Source organism: Rhinolophus sinicus, linkage group LG05, assembly GCF_036562045.2.
Source record: "Rhinolophus sinicus isolate RSC01 linkage group LG05, ASM3656204v1, whole genome shotgun sequence".
Lineage (NCBI taxonomy): Eukaryota > Metazoa > Chordata > Mammalia > Chiroptera > Rhinolophidae > Rhinolophus > Rhinolophus sinicus.
In genome coordinates, this window is record NC_133755.1 from 56,419,233 (window position 1) to 56,445,996 (window position 26,764).

The 26,764-nt window shown below is 33.9% G+C and overlaps 1 long non-coding RNA gene and 1 other non-coding gene across 2 annotated transcripts in view; both read right to left on the reverse strand.

Annotated features, from left to right (window-relative positions):
• LOC141571839 (uncharacterized) overlaps window positions 1-26,764 on the reverse strand; it is a 163,592-nt gene that overhangs the window by 64,599 nt on the left and 72,229 nt on the right. The gene's annotated exons all lie outside the window — the stretch shown is intronic.
• Window positions 8,320-8,426, reverse strand: LOC141572030 (U6 spliceosomal RNA). Its single transcript, XR_012497041.1, has one exon. It is a non-coding gene; the product is annotated as a U6 spliceosomal RNA (small nuclear RNA).

Below are 26,764 nucleotides of genomic sequence, written 5' to 3' on the forward strand. Positions count from 1 at the left end.
AATAACCCTTGATTGCAAATAATTGGGCAAACAGTGGAGGAATGTGATTCCCGAGAAAAGGGAAACAAATTAGATGAGCCTTACCATAACCTAGTTTTTCTGCCTAGAGGAAATATTTAAGCTGTGTTGTACTAAGAGGGATAGAAAATAGTTTGGCAATTTGAGAAGCTGAGAATTCATTTATATGACATACAAAGAACCTAGAGTAGTCAAATTAATTTTGAAAAATAACAAAGTTGGTAGAATATCTCTAAAAACATAATACTGAATGGAAACATCAAGTTGTAGTATGAAAAAACGTATTCAAATTTTGGAAACACTAAATTTCCCTAAAATTAAAACAAAAACTAGAGGTAGGTCTAAAAGCCAAAAAAGACAAAGAATGACAATTTCTCTTTGTTTTGAATTATTAAAATGGTATGTGATTGTGAATTTCTGTTCACCCACTCCAGAGTGCAAACATCACTTGTTTTATTTTGTGAAAACAAAGCTAAAAGTAATATTTGAGGCTCCATTATACTATGTAGAATAAATTTAACTGTTAAATTTAAATGAGTAATCCTGTGGATTAGGGCTATAGCTATGTTAAACACCTGTATTTTTTTCTTCTTGCATCTCATGATTAAATTGGTTTTTCCATTTACTTAGTTCCTGTGAAAACTTTTATCTACCATCTTTAGAATTCAGCAAAATTTCTGAAATTGGTAAGTGGTTAAAGATTATGGTGTTGCTTTACTTTTTTGTTTTTTTTTGTTTTGTTTTGTTTTGTTTTTTACATATTGCAAGGATTAACAGATATGTTCACATGTAATTGTCTTTCCAAATACTATGTATATGCCTTCTCATAAAAGTAAGTGACAGAGGATAAATTTCTGGTAAAGGAAGAAAGCAAATAAAAGATAAACTCTTTAACAAAGGATAAATGTGGTTGTAATATAATGCAAAATTCCATAATGGAGATGTAAAAAAAGACAAGTATATCTTGCTGCTTTCATGATACAAAATACTGATTTTTGCTCATCCTAACACACACTTCCAGACAAATCTAGGTTTGTTCCATTTAAACACATAGACATATGTAAATAATAGTGTCTGTGACAGAGTAATAGCTTCATTATTTAAAATTTAGTTCTCTCATCCTCCTTTAAAAATTACAAAGAAAAGCATTTTCTTTCATAATTGTGGTGCTATGGTAAGCTTTCTAAACACAGTGGGTCTCCATATTTTATTGAATGATGTGAAATTATATATCTATATATTCATGTATTCACATTTTGATTGAAGTTTCCTGAATTGTAACAAGGCAATTTTCGCAAATTTTAAAATTTATAAACCCTCATATTCTAGGTTGAAGTTTTTTCATCTTCTGACTTAAGAAATGCTACTTCAAATAGGTTTTCCTCTTTCTTAAACAAATGTATTCTTAGCAGATTCCATTCTTTTTGCCTCTGTTAATGTTATATTAATATTCAAAAGAATAATCCCTTTAATAAATTTAAAATGTTTTAAATTTTATAAGTGTATGAGGTGTTGCTTCTGGGATTACATAGAATTTTATTCTCATAAAATTGAACTCACTTCAACATATTAACTCTGTTACTATCTATGAAATTTATTTTTATAAAAAATTTCAGTATAAACTTAAAAAAATGCACACTTTTTTAAATTAATAATAATCCTATCATCTTATTTTTTTCTTCAAGTTTATTGTACAGGTAATATACAATTGAGTTGTTCTTTTTTAAATTTTTCTAATGCAAATGTTAACATTTCCAGAAACAGCTAAGTTTTCCTCACTTATTATGCTATTACCAACTATTACCATCTTCCTTAATCTTTGTTATTTTATTTCTAATATTTACATAATTTGGCACATTTTACATATTATTTAGTGCTTTCCTTAATGATTTAATATATGAATTCTAATACTAATAGATTATATACTTATCATTTTATATAAATTTAATCTGTGTATTTACACTTAAACTAAATATCAAATTACATTTATATAACTGTTTTTGTAGTTTAAAATGAGAAGTCATTACATATGTATTATATATTTGTGTATATATATATATACACTATACTACATATATATGATAGTGTGTGTATATATATACACACAGATATAAACAATACAGATGATAGTGTATATGTATAGGTATATATACTATATATATATATATATATATATATATATATACACACACACACACACACACACACACACACACACAGACACATATATAAATACAAAAGCAAAGCATTTAATCTTATCTCCTATGGTAAATGAAGATGAAGTAGAGGAAGTCAGTCTGAATATTTATAAGATAAATGCAAGAAACAACAATAGAGGATGCTTTTTAAATTTCTTGAATATTAATATAGAGATCTTTAGGCATTAAAAAGCATGAAGTACATTTTTGTGTTACAGAATGCTTCTGGAGATTTAAGTTCCATTGCTTTTTGTCAGGATATATTTGCTTCTTCTGTAGTTTACATGTCTAGCCTTTTGAGATAACAATAGAATATTTATTTTAAATAATACATCACTGCAAGATAATTTATGCAACAGATATGAGTATATATTAGAAAGGGAGGGACATTGCATTACTACTTAAAAGCATGGATTTAGAAATTATTCCCAAACTTAGAGGAAATAAACAAATGGTAATGTAGTTATAATATATTGCAATGGTTAATATAAACATAGTAATAGAAAAATCAACAGAAAATAATTTTACAGAGAATTATTTAAGACAAAAAAGAATTATGAAATGAGTACAAAATAATACAGGAATCAAGGAAAGACCTGCATCTTCAAGTTGAAATGGTCCATTACAAACAACCACAATCATTTATTTTCAAAAAATCTCAGTCATTTCAATGTTGCAGCTGCTTAATTTATTAATTCTTCTCTTCCAAAGACCTCCACTCCATATCAGCCACTTACTCCCCAGGGACTTGCTCATACTCCTCAAATATTACCACTGCAAGTACTGCTTTTTCTGTACACCACTCCCATCTTTTTGTATCATTCCTTTTATTACTCCAAAACTCACAATTCTCTGAGCTTATAAGAAGCCACAAATTACTGATCCAACAACTTTTCACCAAAACCATTTTTATATCTTTGCTTTTCACCTAACTAGTTTACATTCATTGTTCTAGTATTTGAATATTTCATTGTATACTAATTCAACTTCCTTGCTCCTTATTTAATTGTCCATACTTTCTTGAGAATCATCAATATTCTGTCTACACTGTGACTAGACCTATGTTACTGCACTTGACTAGAGAAAACACTTTTAAAATCATGATAGACTTATCAGCCATAAGTTTATTTTCTGTCCATACAAATCTGATCCTGGGTACCTTACATCCAACCTACAACTCAGCATAAAGACTTAGTCCACTGTTTGACATCACCATTTCAACAGGTGGCTTCCATTGTACTTCAGAAGATACATATGCATTTTCTATGTATAATCAATTGTCAGAAAGCATCACATGGACTGACCTAATTACAAAGTAATATGGAGGAGTAATCTTCCTTTTACTCAGTAAGAGGAGAGTTGACCATAGGTTCGCAAAGACATAGTGTACTCATACTATATGTCTTAAGTCCAAACATTCTCTCCACGATAGTATTTTATACTCTCTTCTCTCTCTTCAAATGTCCAACCAATATATTCCAATCCTTACTCTCAACCACATTTTTCTTTCTAAACAAAATAAAATCAACTTAGAAACTCCACAACTCCTTACAATCACATCTTCTTCTGTTCATTCTGGCATACATTACATTTGTTTCTGTTACCATGATTAAAACCTCCATATATAATTTTATAAAGGATCAGCTATAATATTTAAACACTAGAACCCTTCTTCTCTTGCTACCTCAAGGAACTCAGTTCAGGAATTTCTCCCTGTATCTTGTATCTTCATTTTTCTTTCTTTCTTTGTTTCTTTTGGATTATACCTAGCAGCATACACACATTCCATAATATCTCCGATCAAGAAAATATCTTCTTGAGCCCACACTATAATCCAGCTATCAGACTACCTCTCTTCACTTTTAATTAAAATGTTTTCAACATAATTTCTAATCTCCCTTTTCCAATTCCTTTTTTTCCCCATTTTTTCTATTGATCTCATTCTAGGTGTATTTAAGTAAAAATTCTTAAAAATCTCTTTGAAAACTATTCCTGAAATATATAACTAGCTAGTTGAGCATATCTATTCACTCTGCCAAGTAATTCTCTCTATCCTAAGGAAATTATTCAAAATACATAAAAAATAAGCAACAAAAGCATTGTGAAGATTTTTGTGCTATTCTGTAGGCATAAATGTGCAGAGCTTAGATAAATTTTCAATAGCAAAACTATAGAGAAAATGTAAAATTTTAAATGTCTTTTTAACAGAATGATTTAGCAGTTAAGTAAAGGTTCCATATCTTTTGGTGGTAGAAACATTAATGCAATCAAATCAAAATAAATACAGCGACTTCCATTACAGCAACTTCCATCTAATTTACATTTATTTTGGGGTATTAAATAACTCAGGATTTTCCCTCTTATGTTCTTCAGTTTTCCTCAGGGCAATATATAGTTTCATGGGGTTTGATAAAATATTATCTATCTTCCTGGCTGTGGAGAGACTCTTGGTTCACAATCACTGCCATCCATCCATATTAGCTCATAAGCTAAAATAGCCAACAAACAGAATAAGCATCACTTTGTAACACTGTCTGCAAGCCCACTTACTTAGACACCTTGTTCAGCCTTTAAAAATGCAGACACGTAAGTATTTCAGACATATAAGACGTGATGCTTTGTTTCAAGACTTTAGATATATTTTCTTGAGAAACAAGTCTCCATGAATCACACATATTTCTGAACATCTTCAAAGGCATTCACGGCTTATTTTCTTCAGAGTGCCTTTTCAAAGATGTTTGCATAGCAGGTAGCCTTGGGAATATAGACATGTCTCTTCAAGAAACATATATACTTATATTTTGGGATAATAAAGTTAGAGGTGCCTCATTCCCTGAATCAGATTTATTTACATTCTAGAATAATAAAGATAGAGATGTCACTTCGCTGGAGCAGATTTGTATGACATTTCAGGGTAATAAAGATAATGTGTCTCTCTGTTGTACAAGAAGAATAGAATTGGCAATACACACTATGTCATGGTTTCCTAATATCAATTTTCTTTCTTTCTTTCTTTCTTTCTTTCTTTCTTTCTTTCTTTCTTTCTTTCTTTCTTTCCTTCTTTCCTTCCTTCCTTCCTTCCTTCCTTCCTTCCTTCCTTCCTTCCTTCCTTCCTTCCTTCCTTCCTTCCTTCCTTCCTTTCCACTTAACACTCTCTTCTGTGTATTTAGGCAATAATTGGTCTTTATTGTGTCATCCTTTGGGTATTAAGGCAATGATTAGAGTAGCACAAAATAAGAAAAAAGATTTCTTAATCAATCTACATTTTCATCTAACAAATTAAAACTGAACAATTTTATTTAACCAATTAAATATCACTAGCACATTAAAAATTGGATATGGAGTATGTCTAGATAGTGAATGTAAGTAATTAAAGCTATTTATAAAAGCCATATGTTAAAGCCATGCAATCAAGATATACAGACCAAATTAAAAAAATAATTTAATTAAAAATTTTGAAATGAAATTTTTCCATATGAGGTTTGAAGTAAAAAATAATTATAAGGAGCTCTATGATAACAACAACAAATCTGGGAAATTTTTGAATTCTAGAGTTACCACATTATATTATTTAAAAGATCCAGTTTTCAAGGACAAGACACACACACACACACACACACACACACACACACACACACAAAAGTAGGGTCAATACACAGCAAAATAAGCAATCAATGAAAAACTCCTTCTAAAGTAAGCCTATATAGAACATGTAAGACACACCTTGAATAAGCTCTTTAAATATGTTTAAAGAACTAAAGAAATCAAGCCTAAAGAATTAAAAGAAAGTATAAAAACAATGTCTCACCAAATAGAGAATGTCTATAAGGAGATCAGAAATTATAAATACAAATAAGCCAAAAAGAAACTCTGGTGGTGAAAAATATAGTAACTTAAAAGAAAAAAAAAATACTAAAGGGGCTAAACAGATATCTTCTGGCAGAAGGAAGACGCAAAGAGAGTGAGACAAATTCATTGAGATTATTCAGTTTTAGGAACAGAAGAAAGAGAATGAAGAAGAATAAACATACCCTCAGAAATGTGAGGGATATCAGGAATACCAACATACGAATAGTGAGAGTTACAGAATGATAAGAGGTGGAGAATAGGACAGAAAAAGAATTATGAAGAAATGAAAGTTGATAAAATTTGATAGAGAAAAAATCTTTAGTCTACACATCTAAGTTCAATGAATTCATACAAGATAAAATAAAAAATCAACACCTAGACATGTTAGGGCAAACCAGTGGAAGTCCAAAGATAAAGATACTCAAAGCAACGAAAGAGAAGCAATTCATCACAAACAAGAAATCCTCAATTGCTTTAATACTTCTCATCAGAATCCATGGAGGACAGAAGGCATTGGGATGAAACATCAAAGTGCTGGGAAACAATAGTGTCATCCTAAAATTCTATACTCAGCAAAAACTATCTTTCAAAATGAAGATAATTTAAGAATAAACAATTCAAAATGAAACTAAGTAAACTGTTCCATATATTAATCTGTATAAATTATACATAGATATAATATAGATATAGAGATATAGATGATATAGATATAGATGATATAGATATAGATGATTTAGATAGATATAAATGATATATAGATATAGATAGAGATATAGGTACAAATACAGATACATATATAGGTATAGATACAGATAGATGGATATAGATATTCTATTAGTTCTGTTTCTCTCGCAAACTCTAACAAACACAGATTTTGGTAGTGAAAGTCATTCTCGAGAAACAGAATTTTAAGAATAAGTTTTCTTCATTGTCTCTGGGATTTGTGGAATTGACTAATCTGATACTAATGACCCTATTTTCAGTTGTGCTGAGAGTCCATGGTACAATCTGTCAATAGAGATATGCAAAAATATCACTATTGGATACTGTTAGTCAACCACTTATAAGAAGCAAGGAGCTAAGTGACTGTTTATATGATACTTTTAAACACTTTTGTTCAATTATTGAATATAATTATTTGACTGTTCCCAATGTCACTGAACAAAGTGGGGAAGGAAAATGATGAGATCTGGGAGTAGAATTCCCAGCTCAAATTGTTCATAAATAACATTAAAGCTACTATGTGTGACCTGAAGGAGACACTTATTTCTTATAGCTGCAGGGCTGATTGCTGAAAATCAAAATCAGAATCTTATACTGTGACCAACTAAATTACAACAAAACTTGAACTTCCAGCCTTATAGTGTATGTACTGTGAAATTAAGGGCTTTGATTGAGATGGAATGGAATTCTGAAAGTTGGAATAAGAACATTTGGGAAGACACTGATAAAGCTGGGATATTGAGCCCCTAAATTCTGATGAGTCTTCTTTGCCAGTAGAATGGGACTGTTCACCTCCACTGTTACTGGCTTCTGTACCTCTGTTGAGGGTATCACGCTGCACTTCCTGAGGAAAGTGTAATTACCTCTCCTCAGGCAGATGTCCTGAAAGACAATGCTGAGTCTCAGACCACCCCCCACTACCCCTCTTTGCTTCCAGACCTATAGCTAGACTCAAGTACCAGCAGACTCCTAAAGTGTGGTACAGGGTATGACCCATGAGGAGGTACACTTCATTACAAAAGAACTACTTAAGTTTTGTAACTTACAGGACAGAAATCTGAGAAACATGTATGGGAATGGTTATTAAAGGTGTGGGACAAGAATGGAAGGAACATAAAGTTGGATAAGGCTGAATCTAATGACATGAACTCACTAAGCCACAATTCTGCTTTTAATATTACAGCTCAAGGAGTTAGCTGGTTGAAACATAGACCAAAAGGAGGCCACAGTGAGCATGTTACAAATGTCAGAAACTTGCCTTGGTTTTATGTAGAGGAAGAAATTCAAAAGCTTAGAGAGTTTTGAATGTTAGAGTGGATTTGTCATTTAAGACCTACTCACCCACCCTAGGAGGATTCAAGAGATATATTTTACACCATGACAGTGAGAAATAACTTTGTGAGGAGAGCCCCAACATCTTTGAAGAACTCTGTGATCATTCTTCTCTATGGGCCAGACCTTAAGTAGGAAGTGCAGTCACTGACTTGGGTAATCTTTTTTTTTTTTTTTTTTTTTTTTTTTTTTAACCTAGAAAAATATGGAACGCTTCACGAATTTGCGTGTCATCCTTGCGCAGGGGCCATGTTAATCTTCTCTGTATCGTTCCAATTTTAGTATATGTGATGCCGAAGCGAGCACGGGTAATCTAAACAAAGTGGAAGTAATTCAATCCCAATTGGCAGGAGCCAAGTGGCAGTACTCAACTATCAAAGACAAGATTAGTGTGGGTACTGTAATAGACAGGAGTCAAAGTAGCAATTAGAATTGTCTGGCTCATGGTGTTGGCTATTTGATCATGGTGTTCCTAGAAGTGAAATAGATGGGAAACCTACCAAATTATGACTTGACGTGTATAAGCAGAAAAGTTCTAGGTCAAATGAATAGAAGTCTAATCTGAATCATAAAAAAGAAAGTCACAGCCCCTCTATCATTTCTCAGACTTGAGCTAGTTAACAGCCCCAGAACCCCTTGAATGAAGAGAAGGGGGGCCTGCTTAAGAAAGGACCCTGGTACACTGTGAAAGTATATATTGTTACTTTTTCTCCCAGCCTTCCGCAAAGAGACCTATGGCTTTTTACCAGGGTAACTTCATTGGAGATAAGGAAATAATCAGACATTTCAGGGACTAATGATACTTTTTCTGAACTGACACTAATTCCAGGAGTCCCAAAACATCATTGTGGTTTACCAGTGAAAGTAGGGGCTTATGGAGTAAGATGACCAATGGAGGTTTAGCTCATATCCATGTTATAGTGGGACCTGTGGGCACTTGAACCCATCGTGTGGTTGCTTCCCTGCTTTCAGATTGTGTAATTGAAATAAGCATACTGAACAGTTGGCAGAATCCCCATGCTAGTTTCTTGACCTGTAGTGTAAGAGCTATTATAGCAGGAAAGGCCAAATGGAAGCCACTAGAACAACTTCTATTAGGAAAATAGTAAACCAAGAGCAATACTGCATTTCTGAAGGGATTGTTTCTACAATTAGTGCCACCATCAAAAACTTGAAAGATGCAGGATGTTTCTTCCTACCAAATCCAATTCAACTTGCCTATTTGGCCTGTGCAGAAAGCAGATAGATCTTGGAGAATGACAGCAGATTATCATAAATTTAACTAGGTGATGACTCCAATTATAGCTGCTGTACCAGATGTGGTTTCAATACTTGAGTAAATTAACACCTATCCTTGTACCTTGTAAATAGCTATTGATGTGGCAAATGGCTTTTTCTGTATCCCTATTAATAAAGTCCACCAGACCTTATTGATAGCTGCCAAGGACAGCAATACACTTACACTGACCTATCTCCGGGGTAGATCAACTGTCTAGTCATATGTCATAATTTAGTTCACAAGGGTCTTGAGCTCCTTCTAATTCCACAAGATATCACACAGGTTCATTTCATTGATGTTATGCTGATTGGACCTAGTGAACAAAAGGTAATAACTACTCTAGATTAATTTGTAAGACATTTGTATGCCAGAGGGTAGAAAATAAATCTGACAAAAATTCAGGGGGTTTGTACCTCAGTTAAGTTTCTAGGAGTGCTGTGTTGTGACCTTGTCAAGATTTTTCTTCAAAGTGAGGGATAAATTGTTGTATCTGGCCCTTGCTACAAACATGAAACAGGAACAATACCTAGTGAACTTTGAATTTTGAAGACAATATAATCCTCATCTGGGTGTGTCATTCTGTCCCATTTACCAAGTGACCAAAAAAAACTTCTACCTTTGAGTGAGCCCAGAATAAGAGAACACTCTGTTAACAGACCCAGGCTGCTATGCAAGCTGCTCTGCCAGTTGGGTCACATGACTGAGCAGATCTAATAAAGTGCCAGTTGCAGGTAGGGATGGTGTTTGGAGTCTTTGCCAGACCCTACAGGTTCACCACGACAAAGGCCCTTATGATTTGGGGGCAAATATTTGCTAACCTCTATGGACAACCACTCCCTTTTCCAGAAACAGATCTTGGCCTGCTACTGGGCCTTAGTAGAGACTGACTGCTTAGCCATGGGCCACCAAGTTACCATGTGACCTGAAATGCCCATCATGAGTTGGGTGTTGTGGGACCCACGAAGCTGTAATTTGGCATACACAGCAGCATTCCATTATCAAATGAAAGTGGCATCTATGTGATCAGGCCTGAGCAGACCCAGAAAACACAAACAAGTTTCATGAAGAAGTAGCCCAAGTGCACATGGTCTCTACTCCTGCTACACTGCTTTCTCTTTCCCAGCTTGCATCGATGGCTACCTGGTGGCAGGTGGATTACATTGTGTCACTTCCATTATGAAAGGGACAATGATTGTTTTTATTGGAGTTGACAGTTGCTCTTCATATAGATTTGTCTTCACTATAGGCAATTATACTAATAGAATGCCTTATCCATCATCATGGTATTCCACACAGCATTACTCTGATCAAGAAACTCACTTTTGAGCAAATGAAATATGGAAATGGACCCAGTCTCAAGGAATTCACTGGTCTTACCAAGTTCCTCGCCATCCTGAAGCAGTTAGTTTGATAAAATAATGAAATTGTCTATTTGATAAAGGCCGGTTAGTTGGTAATACCTTGCCAGCTAGATGGCCATACCTTGCAGGGCTGGGGCAAGATTCTCCAGAAGGTTATGTATGCTGTGAATCAGGATCCAATATATTGTGCTCTTTTTACCTTATGTAGGACTTACAGGTCCAAAAATGTGGTTTCATTCAAGGGGTAGAAATCAGAGTGCCACCACTAATTATTACTCCTAGTGAGCCATTAGCAAAATATTTGCTTCCTGTTCCCATGAACTTATGCTCCTCAGGCCTAGAAGTCTTAGTTCCAGAGGGAAGAATATCTCTACCAGAGACACAACAACGATTCCATTGACTTGGAAGTTAGGACTGCCACCTGGCAACTCTGAATCAACAGGTAAAGAAGGGAATTACTGTGCTGGCTACGGTGATTGATCATAAACACCAAGGGGAAATTAGACTACTACTTGTCCATACAGCTGAGGAAGAATATGTCTGGAATATAGGGCATCCTTTAGAGTATCTCTTAGTATTACCGTGTCCTGTGATTAAGGTCAATGGAAAACTACAATAACCCAATTCAGGCAGGGCTAGTGATGTCCCAGACCTTTCAGGAATGAAAATTTGGGTCACCCACCAAGTAATAAACCATGACCAAGATCCGATATATTGTGATCTTTTTCCCTTACTTAGGACTTACAGATCCTGAGGTGCATGCTAAAGTTAAAGAAAATACAGAGCAATTGTGGAAGATGGTAGTTTGAAATACCAGCTGTGACCGTGTGACCAGTTACAGAAACAAATGAGTATTTCCTCTTTTTGTTATGAATGTTTGTGTGTGTATATATGTTTATATATCTATTATAGATTAACATGATGTCAACAACTATAATATAACATTTATCTTACATCATTAGAGCCAATTAATTCTAAATCTGATTTACATTTTCCAAAGCAAAGTCTTCAGACTATTTTTGTTGTAACTAAAACCCAAATGTCACTGTAAGATTTGACTACACAGCTTATTCGCAACCAATTTCAACTGATAAGAAATACAATTTTCAAGTAAACTAATAAACACTTTTTTTTTTACTTTAAAAAGCAGCAGTTTATGAATCTCTAATAAGTTCATATCGTCATTGATATTGAAATAAAGGTGGAAAGGGAGTTTCACCATTAATTAATTTGATCAGACTATAGGTGATAGGTTCAAAAACGAACCTCACTATGTTTACCTTTTTATATTACTAATGTTTCCGCAATTGTTTTATTCAAGTTGACTTTTTACTAACTGCTCCAATATACCCTGTCCCAACTTTCTTTGAAAACAAAAGGGAAAAAAAAAAGATCTCATACCACAAACATTTAGAAATTATTAACCATATATTTCTAGTCAACATGGAATAATGAATAAATATTTTAAGATCTTCAGCCCCCAATAAAGAACAATGATAGATTAAATGTTGAAGTAAAATGAATTACGTGTATCTGCCCTCCACAACAGAGTAAATATGTCCAAGAACAGAAAATGGAACATAAACCCATGTGTTCCCAGAACTGAAGCTGATTGCCCACAACCCCTGATTCTGTAATCATACAGAAGAGGCTCCTGATCCAAAACAAAAACAACAACAACAACAAAAAGCTCATTCAAACATTCAAAGCATTAAACTGAAGTCACCTTCATCGCTTAAAATCTGGGAACATCTTAAAAGAATCTGAGAAATAACAATCTACCTCTGCCTGCATTTGTGGATCATATAAAGGGGCTTATAAAAGGAGGTTGGAGTGAACAAGCAGAAACTTGCAGCCAAGAAGGAGCAAACCATGTACCAGATTTAGAATATCTACTATATCACTGTCATGGGATCTCTGAACAAGTACAAAACTTGGTTCTGTATTGGGAATTCAGGAGAAAGCAGCATACAACTGCCATCTGTATGGTGTGACAATCACAGTGTATGGCATAACAATCATATTATAATCCACCATATCATATCAACTTTTTCCAGATTTACATGTGACTTTCAAGCAATTTCAATAAAAAATCTCAACACATTTTCCTTTCCTATAAAATGAGAAGATGATCCCACAGTTAAAATATATGTAAGAGTAAAGAAGCAGGAATAGCTAGATTATTTTCTAAGAAGAAACTTGAGGAAAATCAGACTTTTCTTACCAGTTGCTAAGACTCATTGAAGTTACGGTAACAAAAAATGATGTGAAATTGGCAGAGTGGAAATCACATAAATTAATGATACATACACTAGAGAACCAATAAATTGATCCGTACAGTTAAGGAGACTGGAAGTATGACAGAGAATGGAGCATTACAAATTAGTGGGAACAAATTCAAGTATTCAATAAATAGTGCTGAGGCATAAGGCTCTTCATGTGAAAGTGAAAATTATACTGTCAACTAATATCATACTCAAAAAACTAGGAAAACTGGATAGATTATCAGACTATTTGTAAAATGAAAACTTTGAAATTTTATATTTATATACAGGAGCACGTTTTCATATCTTCTGGGAGTAGAAACGTTTCCAATGACGCAAAAGCCCAAATAAAGCTTGATTATAGTAAATTATAAAACTTCTTATTGGTATGACAAAATACTCTATAAGTGAGGTTGGAAAAAAAAAGAATTTGGGGAAATATATTTCCAGTGTATGTAACCAACAAAAGATGAATATTCAGAATTTGCAGACATGCCAGGTTCATTATATTAAAAAATATACAAAAGCCTGAAGTGAAAATTGTATAAAGGATACAAACAGATAATTAAAATAGGAGGAAACCACAATACCTAATGTGAATGTGGAAATTTTTCCTGATTATCACTAACGAAAACATAAATTTAACAAATTTATATCTAGCACATTGGCAAAATCATAAAGTTTAACGTTACTACCTTATATCTAAGGATTTAAAACGTGGAGTTCTCTCATAGTGAAATAGGATATATAGACCAAAGTACTTTTGAGAAAAATTTGATGTCCTTTTAAATTTCAAGGTGAACATCACCACTTATACATCAATCGGAAATTCTAGAAATGTCTCAGGTAAATTTGTACATATGCACAAAATGATGCATGCACAGAATAATGAAGAAATAATTGATTATTCAAATTTGGGAAACAACATGATGCCTACCAGTTGAAGAAAATATAGCATATTCGTTCAAAGAAATTAGTATAGTAGCTACAGTTTATAAACTATATTTCTTTCTCTATATTTCAAAACAAACATGTCTGAAATATGTTTCTCAAATAAAAGCAAATCACAGATGGCCCAGAGAGTCATCAAGATAGTGCAGTAAGTAGGTAACTGCTGTGCTTGCTTTCTCTCACAATGGCATCAAACTTACAACTAATCTACAAAACAACCATTATTGGGAATTGCCTAAAATCAAACTGAACTGAAGCCCTTCAACTACGGACTTGCAGACTGCCACTTACAGACTGCTAGGAAGGGCAGAGACACAGAATGGGCTGGTCCCATACTCCGTGTGATCATTAAACATTGGGTGGTACATTTCAGCTATGGGGGTCCCCCACTCACCCCTCAGAGGAGTGAGAGGTCCCAGACCAACCTCAGCCCAGGGTTCCAGTGTTGGGGAAAGAAGTCCCTGTAATTTCTGCTTGTGAAAAACAGCAGAGATTGTGACTGAGTGAAACTGAGTGCAGTTGCACTCCCAGACGCTCCTCTTAAAGTGACTGCACAGACTTACCCACCAGCAGAATCACTCGCTCTGAGCTCCAGCTGGACAAATGGTGGGGAATTGAGTTGTCTGGTTTGGGACGGGCACTAGAAAGGCAGCTTTCTCCTGGACAGTGGAACTGGTGGAGGCCATTGTTTCTTTGTTGAACTCTCCCCCTGCTAGTGAGCAGAGACAGGTGGCTGCAATTTCTGAGTCTCCACTGTTAGTCACGCCCTGGCAATTTAAGACCTGGCTCCGCCCAATTGTCAGCCACACCCAGGCTGCTTCCAATAGCTTTTTCATACAAACCACCTGCTTTAGCTCAAGCTGCAGACTTTCCTAGGGTCTCTCAAAGGTTCATGGAACCCAGACAAGCAGCATCTGGCTTGAGCATGTTCTGTATCTCTGGCTGAGCAGCCCTCAGCAGGCACTAGCAGCAGCTGGCCTTGGAATGTGGCTTAGCCTCTCAGAGAGCTTCCAAGAATAGCACAGGTGGCAGCTATCTGCGGATTTTGTGGTTCCTGCTGGGTGGCCCCAGGTGGGGCACAGACTGTGCCTGAACTTGACCTGCAGCAGATCCCCTCCAAGGTGGTCCTGGGGTTGGTGCCCCCAGTGGTCAGCTTCAAAACAATCTGGAGCATTACCCAGCCACCTCCTAGAATGATACACCCAAGGGACAAATTGGGCAAACACCAGAGTCCTGCTGAGACAGATCCTGCTCTGTAGGATCAGCCCCTGCACCACAACTCTTCCAATGTAGTCAAGGCCACTCCTCACAACCAGTGAGCTCAAGGGTCAGTCCTTCCTATTGATGTGCAATTATCAACCAAGGCTCAACCACAAGAGGAGGGCACACATAACCCACACAAGGGACATAACTGGATTGTGTGACTCAGGTGACCAGAAAGACTGTGCCACTGAACCCAAAGCATACCTACTACATAAGGCCATTCTACTAAGACTGGAAGACACAGCAGTTCTACCTAATGCATAGAAACAAACACAGGAAGTCCCCCAAAATGGAGAGAGAAAGAAACATGTACCAAATAAAAGAACATAACAAAGCTCCAGAAAAAGAACAAAACAGAATGGAGATAAGCAATCTACCAGATGCAAAGTTCAAAACACTGGTTATAAGAATGCTTAATGATCTCAAGGAGAACTTTAACAGAGAGACAGGAAACATAAAAGTGGAGGTGGAAAACATGAAAAAGAACAAGTCAGAAATAAAGAGTACAATAATGGAAATGAAGAATATATTACAGGGAATCAACAGTGGACTAAATGAAGCAAAGGATCCAACCAGCAGAAGATAAGGTAGCAGAAAACACCCAACCAGAACAGAAAAAGAAAAAAGAATCTAAAAGATTGAGGAGAGTTTAAGGGGCCTCCAGGATACTATCAAGCGTGCCAGCATTTGCATTATAGGGGTATCAGAAGGAGAAGAGAGAGAGCAAGGAATTAAAAACCTGTTTGAAGAACTAATGACAGAAAACTTCCCTAACCTAAAAATAGACATATAAGCCTAGAAATAGACATATAAGCCTAGAAATAGACATATAAGTAAATAGACATATAAGCCTAGAAAACACAGAAAGTCCAAACAAAATGAAGCCAAAGTGGCCCACACCAAGACACATCATAATTAAAATGCCAATGGTTAAAGACAAAGAGAGAATATTAGAAGCAGTAAGCGAAAAACAGTTACCTACACGGGAGCCCCCCATAAGACTGTCAGTTGATTTTTAAACAGAAACTTTGCAGGCAAAAATGGAGTGGCAGGAAATATTCCAAGTGATGGAAAGCAACGACCTACAACAAGGATTATTCTACACAGCAAAGCTATCATTTTGAATTGAAGGACAGATGGGGAGCTTCCCAGATAAGAAAAAGCTGAAGAAGTTCATCACCACCAAAACAGTATTAAAAGGAATCTTAGAGGGACTTCTTTAAGATGGGAGGGGGGTTAAGGATGGGTGAAAGGTGAAGGGATTAAGAAGTACAAATTGGCTGTTATACAGTAATTATGGGGATGTAGGGTATAGCATAAGGAATATAGTCAATAATATTGTAATAACTTGGTATGGTGCCAGATAGGTACTAGATCAATCAGGGTGATGGATGGGAATGGGGTTGGGGACAGGATGAAAAAGGTGAAGGTATTAAGAAATACAAATTGGTAGTTAATACAGTATGGGAAATATAATCAACAATGTTGCAAAGACCATGTAAGATGCCAGATGGACACTGGACTTATCAGGGAGATCACTTCATACTGTGTAGATGCCTGACCAATGCACTATACACCTGAAGCTGAAGTAGAATAATACTGAATGTCAACTATAACTAAATATATATACATATATATGTGTATATATATATATATATATATATATATATATATATATATGTTTGTATATACACACACATATATATACATATATATGTATATATAGTCACAGGATGTGAAGTACAATATAGGGAAGATAGTCAATGGTATTGTAATAGCTATATAAGATGTCAGACAGTAGAGCTTAGTAGTCAGAGGGGTTATCACTTGATGAGGGGTTTAAATGTCTAACTATTAATTTGCTTTGTACTCGTGAAACTAATAAAAATAATATTTTTTAAAAAAGCAAATAAAAAACCATTATGAATACTATGATAAATTAATGTAAATAAAAGAAACATGAATAATATTACATTTAAGGATAAATACATTCATATAAATATATAGATGCTTAAAATGCACAGAGATTTCAAGAAATCAGTTCCCTTTAGAGAGGGAGGAATGAATGTGAATGACTTCAAAACATGTTACAAATGGGGCTATAAATATGTTTGTGCCATTAACTAATTAAAAATTTAAAGCAAATAAACATCATTCTAAAACTGGATGTTGAATATTCATTATGTTGTTTCAATTCTTTATAATTTTAAATATATAACATTTTTGTTAAAAAATCGCTAGCCAATACTTATTCAGAAGTTTAAACTACATAGAGTACACTATTAAAGAGACAGAAGTTGATAGTGGGGAAGGGGTGAAGAAAACAAAGAAGAAATCTTATCAGGATTCAGTGAAAGACATATTTTTTTTATTCCCCCTGTCCTTTCAATCAGAGAAACAACTCTACCAATCAGATAAATAGGTAAATTGCTAATTCTATGTGCTCTCCTACATACTTACTTGTTTTTTGCTAACCACAGTATTTTCTATGTTCAGGAAGAGGATGGTATTTTAAGAAAATAAGTTAGACAATGGTGTGGAGAATAACTGGCAACGATGTGTGCAATATTTAACAGCTTCAGTCATTTGCATATTACCTTGGCTCTTTGGTTGTGTCTGCATACTAATATTATTATTATTGATTTAAATCAACTCTATTCTTAAATATAAATAACATGTTTAAGAATTTCATTTTATTCAGTTTTCTTTAAAGGGAACTCATTCATATCACTTGCCAAAATAGAAACACCATAACAAATTAATGCAATAAAAAAGCAAATTATGTAATTAAATGGCTTTAAAAAATAAAGTGATACTAATTACAAAAAGAAAGACTTGACCCAATTTACAAAAATATATACCTGAAAATAATTTTAAAGAAAAGAATGAGGCTGATTCTGATCAATCAATAAAATTGATATTCTGCTTTATGTCACTTAGTTAAAAAAAAATTGTAACATAAGAATTCAATTCTGTTTCATAATTAATGAAGCTATTTTTTCTTGACATCTCCAACTCATAGATATACAATCATAAAAGCTGCTTACTGTGTTTTATGACTTGATATTTTATTGTATATTAATTTCTGAAGAAAATTACAGAAATGTTGTTCAACCAACTCATCTCAAAATGTCTTTTGAACAATCTCTAGATTCTACTTTTTTTCTGATTAGTTCAAATTATCCGTAATGCTCACAAAGTAATGGTCAAGTTTCTCATGGTCAATTAGTGTTCACATACCAACACTAATTCATTTGGGACAGTAAAGATAAGACATTAAAAATACCTTCATAACATTCAAGCTATTGTAGTGAGTCCTTTAGATAATAATGTAAAACCATTAATATAAATCTAGGCATGTTTCTACAGTTTTTTGCAATCAAGTTAAATTTTCTGATATAACAGTACCTCTAAAGATAAGTGAAATAATTAAATCTGCATAAGGAATAGAGTCAGTGGAACTGTAACAGCTATATATGATGCCAGAGGGGTAATAGATTGGGGGAGGAGGGTTATCACTTTGTGAGGGGTGTAAATGTCTAACTGTTACATTGTTTTGTACACCTGAAACTAATTTAAAAAAAACCCTGCTGACACACACAAAGCTAAATAAAGCATGTATGCATTGTCTCTGAAGTCAAGTCTTACTTGGAAGAACATCTATTTTTCTTTTTTTTTCAATGCAGAGTACTTTCATACATGAAAGTTCAGCAAGCAAGCATCATTAAAGAACAAATAATTGTTTAGAGAGAGAGAGAGAGAGAGAGAGAGAGAGAGAGAGAGAGAATAAAAATCTGGCAGCCTGCCCTTAATATGAACAACACATTTCTTCATGCAGTGTATCTGGTGGTGGGGGAGAGCACCTTTGTTATATGAGTCTATTCTTCACCCAAAGGACCAAAACTGAAATAACATCCAACTTGGATTAGGGGAACATTGTTCATGATGGACCAATTATGGCTTTAGCATCCTCTGCATTTTTCAAAACAATGTTTCTAGGCTGTATTTTGTTTGTCTTCACATCAATAAGTTGCCAATTATTTTGAAAATTACCTTTTTCAGTTATAAGTGTGGGGAAAAATGAACAGACTTTCTTATATACAAATTGGAATTTCTTATGCAACTATTATCCGATAATTTGTTGAGTTCATAGTATTAGTAGTATCAACAGAGCTTTTTATTCTAGTTAAAATTATTGATAAATCAAGGTTCTAGTCATATCTATAATTCTATAATGCATCATGTTTCACAGTGAAAACCAATCAAAACTGTTCATGCTTTGCTACTGATTATGTCTTTATATATATATATATATATGTATCTATATATGTATATATATATACATATATACACACATATATACATATATATGAATATATATGTATATATATATATATATATATATATATATATATATATATGACACCTCTGTTATTTCACAATCATTATTCCCTGTCACACTTCACATTTTTTTTATGATCCTCTAATATTTGATTATTAAAAACAAAACAAAGTTTTCCACAGTGTTATGTTTTTTTTGTGGGGAAAGATTCAAAATACCATTGCAAATGGAAATATTTAATATCAGAGTTTGTGAATGGTTCTTCATATATGAAAGAAAATTAAATCAAGCTATTCTCTTTGCCAACATCCCAAAATCAAATTTATAAATTTTGCATGATTCTTTTTGCATTTGGTAATTTAGCAATACCAAAATACAGTTTAATTGATTCATTAAATTGATTTTTAAATGTATACAAGGACAATATGAATATTTTATTATAACATCATGAATATTTAAAACCAGCACCTTTATGCTTTAAAAATTCCCATTTTAAGTACAGCTTAATGATACCTCAAAACTATCACTATCATCAGAACAACAAAATAAAGTGCAGTCTCAATTACTTTTAGTTGTAATAGATGCTTATAAAAACCTGATTTGTTAAATAATTGTTCCCCTCTAAAGGTGATTTTAGATTTATCACTGCAAAAGAATACAGAAAGCTTTTTGAAATTCAGTTTTCAAAAATCCACATGCGATCCATATCATCTATGTAAGTCCATACTTCCAATAATCTAAAAATATATAGAAAAAGCTGGTTTAGAATCTTCACGGGTAGGACTCCATGCCATCTGTAAATTATGTGGTCTGTACAATGGAGATAATTGTAATCATTTCCTCATTTTAAGCAAATAAATTAGTAAAAATCTTATATTTTTCTACGATACCTGGGTTTCTATTACATATTAAAATACATTAAAATTATTAGAATAAAACATATGTATCTTGTGCTACCTAAATGATTATACCTATCATAAATGAGTTCATGTACTACATTTTGAAAAACGTTGATCAAATGTATTTCAGGCATCACATCAACTCCTAGTAAGAATTGGATCGATGATAATTAATCACATTACTTTTACTTTTCCAGGTTTTGAACAAATTGAGAAATATAATATATTATTATATGATTTTTATTTCTATCTGTCCACCTAGATACCTACCTAGCTACACACACACACACACACACACACACACCACACACAAACACACTATCAGAGGGTAGTGCTTTCCAATGGTCTTACGTTTCTGATGAAGAGACTTCCACTAGAGTGTTGACTAATACTTTGTGCACATGAAAATCACCTGAGGAGTTTAAAAATCTGTCTCCTACAGAGATTCTGATTGGCTGGTGTAAGAAAACTTCCCAGGTGATTCTATTATATTATGCCCTCAAGATTGAGGACCACTGCACCAGAACAATCCTTCAAGCTTCTCAGGCTGCTCTTTCTACCCTCCTCTCGTGGAAGAAAACATCCAGAGAAGACTTTTTTTTTTTTTATGCCCTTTTTCGGGCATGTTATTGTTCTTGCTTAAATATATTAAATTCAAAAATGTTAAAGATAAATGATAAAGTTCTATATAATAATATCACACCAGAATAGTGTTCAGGAGGAATGGTTGATAGCTAAAGAGACGATACATATATCAGGTTATTTCTACTATCCTAAGTTAAACGATTTTTAACATAAATGTGGAACATAAGGCAGATACCCAAACAAAATGGGATTGGGTCACTTGCCAAACAGAGAGAGAGAGAGAGAGAGAGAAGGAAGAGGAAGAAGAAGAAGGAGAAGAAGGAGAGAGGGAGGGAGGAAGAGAGTGAATGAATAGGAGAGAGAGGTAATGAATGAGACAGAGAAGGTAAAGAAAAAGCTTCTATACCAAAAAATGTATTTACAGTGCAATAAATATATAGCTATATATAAATATATAGCAACCTGTGGATCTTTCCTGGGGACTTTGGCACTGAAGTAGTAATTCAAGCTTTAAGAGAGCCATGAAATCCTAAATAACTTCAATTTTGTGCCTGTATTTTATGAGATCATCAAAACACTTCAAGTAAATTACAACTTCAAAATCAATTTCTCTCTTCAGCAGATCATCTATTATCCTATATGATTGAAGTTTGCATCTCTTAACCCATGTATTATCCAAAGCAAAGTCAAACCTAAAGTTCTTTTTTAATAACAGCAATTCAGCACCTTGAAGAAATAGAAAATAAAAATGCTAATCTATATACATCACTTTATGCTGTAGTGCTGGGCTTTTTATTTATGTGGAGAAAGTAATTGGAAATGAAAGCAAATAATGAGTTTGAGGTAGGGGAAATGGCCTAGGTGCAGAATTTGGGAAGTTCCTCTGCCACATACTCGCTACATTATGTGGACTAGTCAATTAACCTTTCTGAACCCATTTCTTCTCCTGTACAAAATGGAAATAAAATATAATGTGTATGGATGTACTTAACTATAGATAGATATAGACAGGCAAGTATTATATTACTAAGTTGGTTCATTCTATCTATAGAGAATGGACTCTATTCAATATCAAGGGCAGAGGTGATAAAGAGACAACAGCAAAATTTATTAGCTTAGGATATACATACGAAAGTATTTGGTCAAATTCTAAGTTAGAATGCTATCACTTGTGACTATGAATGTTAGTTGCAGAGAGATCGAGAAGAGTTAAGAAAAATGAAGAATCAGAGTGAAGTAAGAATTTTCTGTGATTAGAATTTGCTAGCCATGGAACATCTAGAAAAGAGGGAATATAAAGTTTAGAATGATCATGGCATAACATCCGGGAGGGTTAACAGATGCAGAGCACTTCAATTTATGTTTCCAGAATGATAGAAAGTGCCTTGCAAACAGAAGATTAATATTGAAAGCTTTAGAATAAATAATCTTCATTGTTCATAGGATGGAATTGGATAAAAAAGGCTATAATAAAATAGCCTCTTAGCATCGGTGGCTGATTTTTTTTTTTTTTTTCAGGTCTGGTGGGGTAAAGAAAAGGCATACAGTTTCAGCAATAAAAATGACAGTAAATAATAATTGTAAAAGATGATTAAAGAACCAACATTTTTGTTTCCACATTGAGATGAGAGATGTGGAATTGGAGCTATTGTTGGGAAATAAGATCCAAACAATAGTAATTTGAATAAGATGTCAAGAGATAAATATGAATGTGTTTATTTTTAGATTCAACATTTGTAGCAAAGAATGCAAGTTAAACAAATGAGAAGCAAATACTATAAATATTTATTAATATGAATATAGCATAGATAATATTTAAGGTATTTTAAGATTGGGTTTTACCATTGTTAGTTTTTCCTTTTTTCTTTCTTGTCCTGTTCACAATATGACAATCAAGACCAATTTTGATTAAGATCATTGATACTGTAGGTACAGTTAGCTCAAAATTCTAATCTTCTCTCATAGATACCTAACTTTTGAAAGAATTATCTATATTTGCTTAGCACAATTTTCTCTACTTTATATAATTCCCCATTAATATTGTTTAGCAAAGCATCCCTCATCTGTTAACCAAAGCTTTCAATTATAAAAATGTTTCTTACAAATTATTTATACTATTATGTTTTGACAACTCCACATTTAACAAGAACATTTTTGTCTATGAAATTTCTCATGCAAAAATTTCCTTTTCCCCTTTTTCTAAAAGCTCCACCTTTTCTTCTTCATATGCCCAATGAAAAATAGGAGTTCCTCACATTTCCATTGTGAGTATTAACTGGAAACTACTGCTGAGGGAATTATGCATTATATTGAGCACATAAGCAACATAAGTTCCAAAAAAATTGATTTCAGTGAACTCAGAGGACAATGTTTGATTGCATTTTTGAATGTTTGCAAGAATGTCAATATAACACTGGAATGAGTCAAGAACAGTTTGCTCCAAAGGAGCAGAGGGTAAAACTGCAGAGGCAGAGGGCTGCATGTTCTAATGCTGTTACACACATAAGAGTGCAATGGGAAACAATAAAGTAAATAATAGGTTCAAAAGTCTTATATAGACCAGCTCCACCTTTAGGGATAATCTAGAGATAAAATTATGAAGGGGTTGTAATAGATAAAGCATGAAATCATGAGAGGAAGACCGAACTTGTCTATTGAAAAATTCCTGGGTTAGGCACCAATGTATTATTTCATCACTCAGTGTAGATGATAGATCATGTAGCTGTTCACATGATTACCTCTCTACCTTCTGCCTAGTTTCTTTTCTTTTCTCATCTTTTCTTTTTTTCTTTTCTTTTTTTTAATTAAAGTTTACTGGGGTGGCAATGGTTAGTAAAGTTACATAGGTATCAGGTGTACAATTCTGTATTACATCATCTATATCTCACATTGTGTATTCACCACCCAGAGTCAGTTTTTCCATCACCCTATATTTGATCCCATTTACCCTCATCTACCACTCCCCACCCACTTTACCCTCTGGTTTCTTATAAGCAAACTTGAACTGGAAATGAGCAGATATGTGATATCTTACTTATCTATATGATGTATGTATACTAAGGTTTGGAGCAATTTCTTGTAGAAATCTACAATTTAGATCACTTTCTCTACCTGACCCAGTTTGATTAGAAATGTCTAGAAAAGTTATTTTCTATCTCAAATCTCTCTTCTTTAAGGTTTAACTTCTCCAACGTTGTAATCTGACAGTCAATGTAAATGGCTCCAAAATAATCTGTTTATAGCCCTGAACTCTCTCTTCAGGTCCATCTTGGATTTTAACTGCCTTTGTTTCCTTAAACGGTATGTCCCACTGACTTGTCAAGCTTATTATGTAACAATCAAAGAGTGCCACATTTCCCACAGAACTAATTTCTTCAATTCTTGCTTCCCAGTTTTTATTTATAGTTCCCCCTTGACGTCCAGTTGTTGAGAGCAGTCCCAGTTAACTCAGCTCAGCCTCCTTATTTTCTCCAGTCTACCCAGAGCCATTAGAGGCAGCTCCTTCTTTGGTAATCCTCCTAGAATACTTCTTTCCACTACTGTAGCTACTATTCTCATAAAGGATATTATTCCCTTTGCAATGACAACTTTAATAGGCTTCGAACTGGCCCTCCTGCCTCCTTTTCCATTGAAGTCCATGACTAATCTTGTCAAAGAACAGGCCTAATTATATCACTTCCATGCTCAATTATCTTCTGTGACTCATTTTGGTATGCCAAATTAATTAAAATGTATTAACCTGGCACTTAAGTCCCTCCATAAATCCCCAATCTACTTTTCCAGCATTGTCACCCTGTAACTAATCTCCAAATGAACCATATGCTCAAATCAAAATTAACTTTTATTGTCTCTCCAAAATGCTCATGCTGTTGTTGCTAGGTCTTTGCTTATATTTGTTTGACTGTTATTGTGCCTCCCCAACTAAGCTGTAATAATTACAATTATTATTGTAACAATATTAATAAGAATGAGTCTTTTTTTGTTTTTTGTTTTTTTAGATTTATTTTATTATATGTGCACATTCAAACACAGAAGTCTTAATAACTTTCATAAATATCTTTCATAAACATTTCAGTACTTATTCATCTGCATATTTTCCATGCTGTTTGGTCTGTCAGTATTCATAACAGACTTTATAGTCATTTGAGGGAAGCTGGCTATGGAATCAGTCATTTATTTTTACCTGTAAAATGGCTAGTAAAGGATTTTCGTCCTGCAGTCACAGTGAATCTTGAAAAATATTATGGAGGCACATTGATCTGTAATGCTAAACAATCCTAAAATAATATAAGCATATTTGTCTTAAGCTTTTCAAAATATATTCTGCCCTTCTTTGTATTCTCCTGAGTGTCAAACCAAACTCTGTTTCTTGATTGCTGCAGTTGAAGCCCACGAAAGTAAATGAGGAAGTGGGACTTTCTACTCACTCCCAAGGACAAGGCCATGGAACTGGAAGTGTGAGGTCACAAGGCAACAGCATTACTCTGTATGATAGCAGCAAATTCTGGAGACTATTAAAATATCCTGATTAACTTGAGGAAGGGTATTTGTGTTTTGCCTGTAATTCTATTTATGACCCTTTCTTCCTTGTAGGTCCCTATACACACCCTATTCTCATCTCAGATATTGTTGGAGTTGGACAGCAGAGGGGAGAATATTCTTCACTGTCTAAAGGGACAGATACTAAAGAAGGAGGAGATATCACCTTGCCTTGGTATTTTTGGAGGGCGGAAGTAGCAACCCAGTTAGTTCTAGCCTATGAAAGAGGCTCTAATTAGATGCCCCAAATCACAGATTCCCTTCCCCCCCCCCCAGTATTGCCATGCCCAATTGTGCCTTTTGACACTATAGTTCGCAGTGCCTTGTCCCAATGTACTCAACAGCCCAGTTTCCGTTTTTGGAAAAATCAAATAACTTATCTAATAGAATTATATACTAAGCAGCAAATACTGAAAAGTAAAAGTAAAATGTTTTGCTGTATCTAGGATTTGAACTGCTTAAATTGAATCTGAGTAGTATAAATCTGTACCCACTATCATGGATGATACATATTTATTCCAATTTCACTCAAAAGTTAATTTCAGAAGAAGCAACCTCTTGGCTGAGTCTAATTTTTTATACATGGGAAATAGGTATCTGTTTTAATTTTCCTCTGAATAAGATAAATATCATTAAGCATTATAGCTTAAGAAATGATCTGGTATTACCAATACAGTATTTATCATATGTAATAATTTTTAGTCATATGTTCAATATTTTGAACATTACAAAAATGTTATCTTGAACCTTTTTTCTAATCTTCCCCTACTATGTTTTTTTCCTTTTTTTTAATAGTTGTTCCTTCAAACTCCAGGTACCAGTATTCCTGAGAATACATCGTATGACAATCTTATGCACATATATGTAGATACTTTATGGATTACACATAAACAACCAACACATTACATTCAACACATTTAAGGGAACCTTAAATGGAACAGATCCATATATCTGCAAAATCTCAATAGTCCCAGTATGAAAACATTCCCACTCTAAAAGACCCTGCTTCTCAGAGTGGGGGGTATTTTGCAAGGTACTTAGCTTATTGAAAAAGTTTCCAGCAGATTTCCATAACACTAGAGTGAAGGAGTCAGGCTAAAAGGCAGACAGGTCAGCATAATCATGTTCAAAACAGCTCAGTACTTTTTAAATATATATATA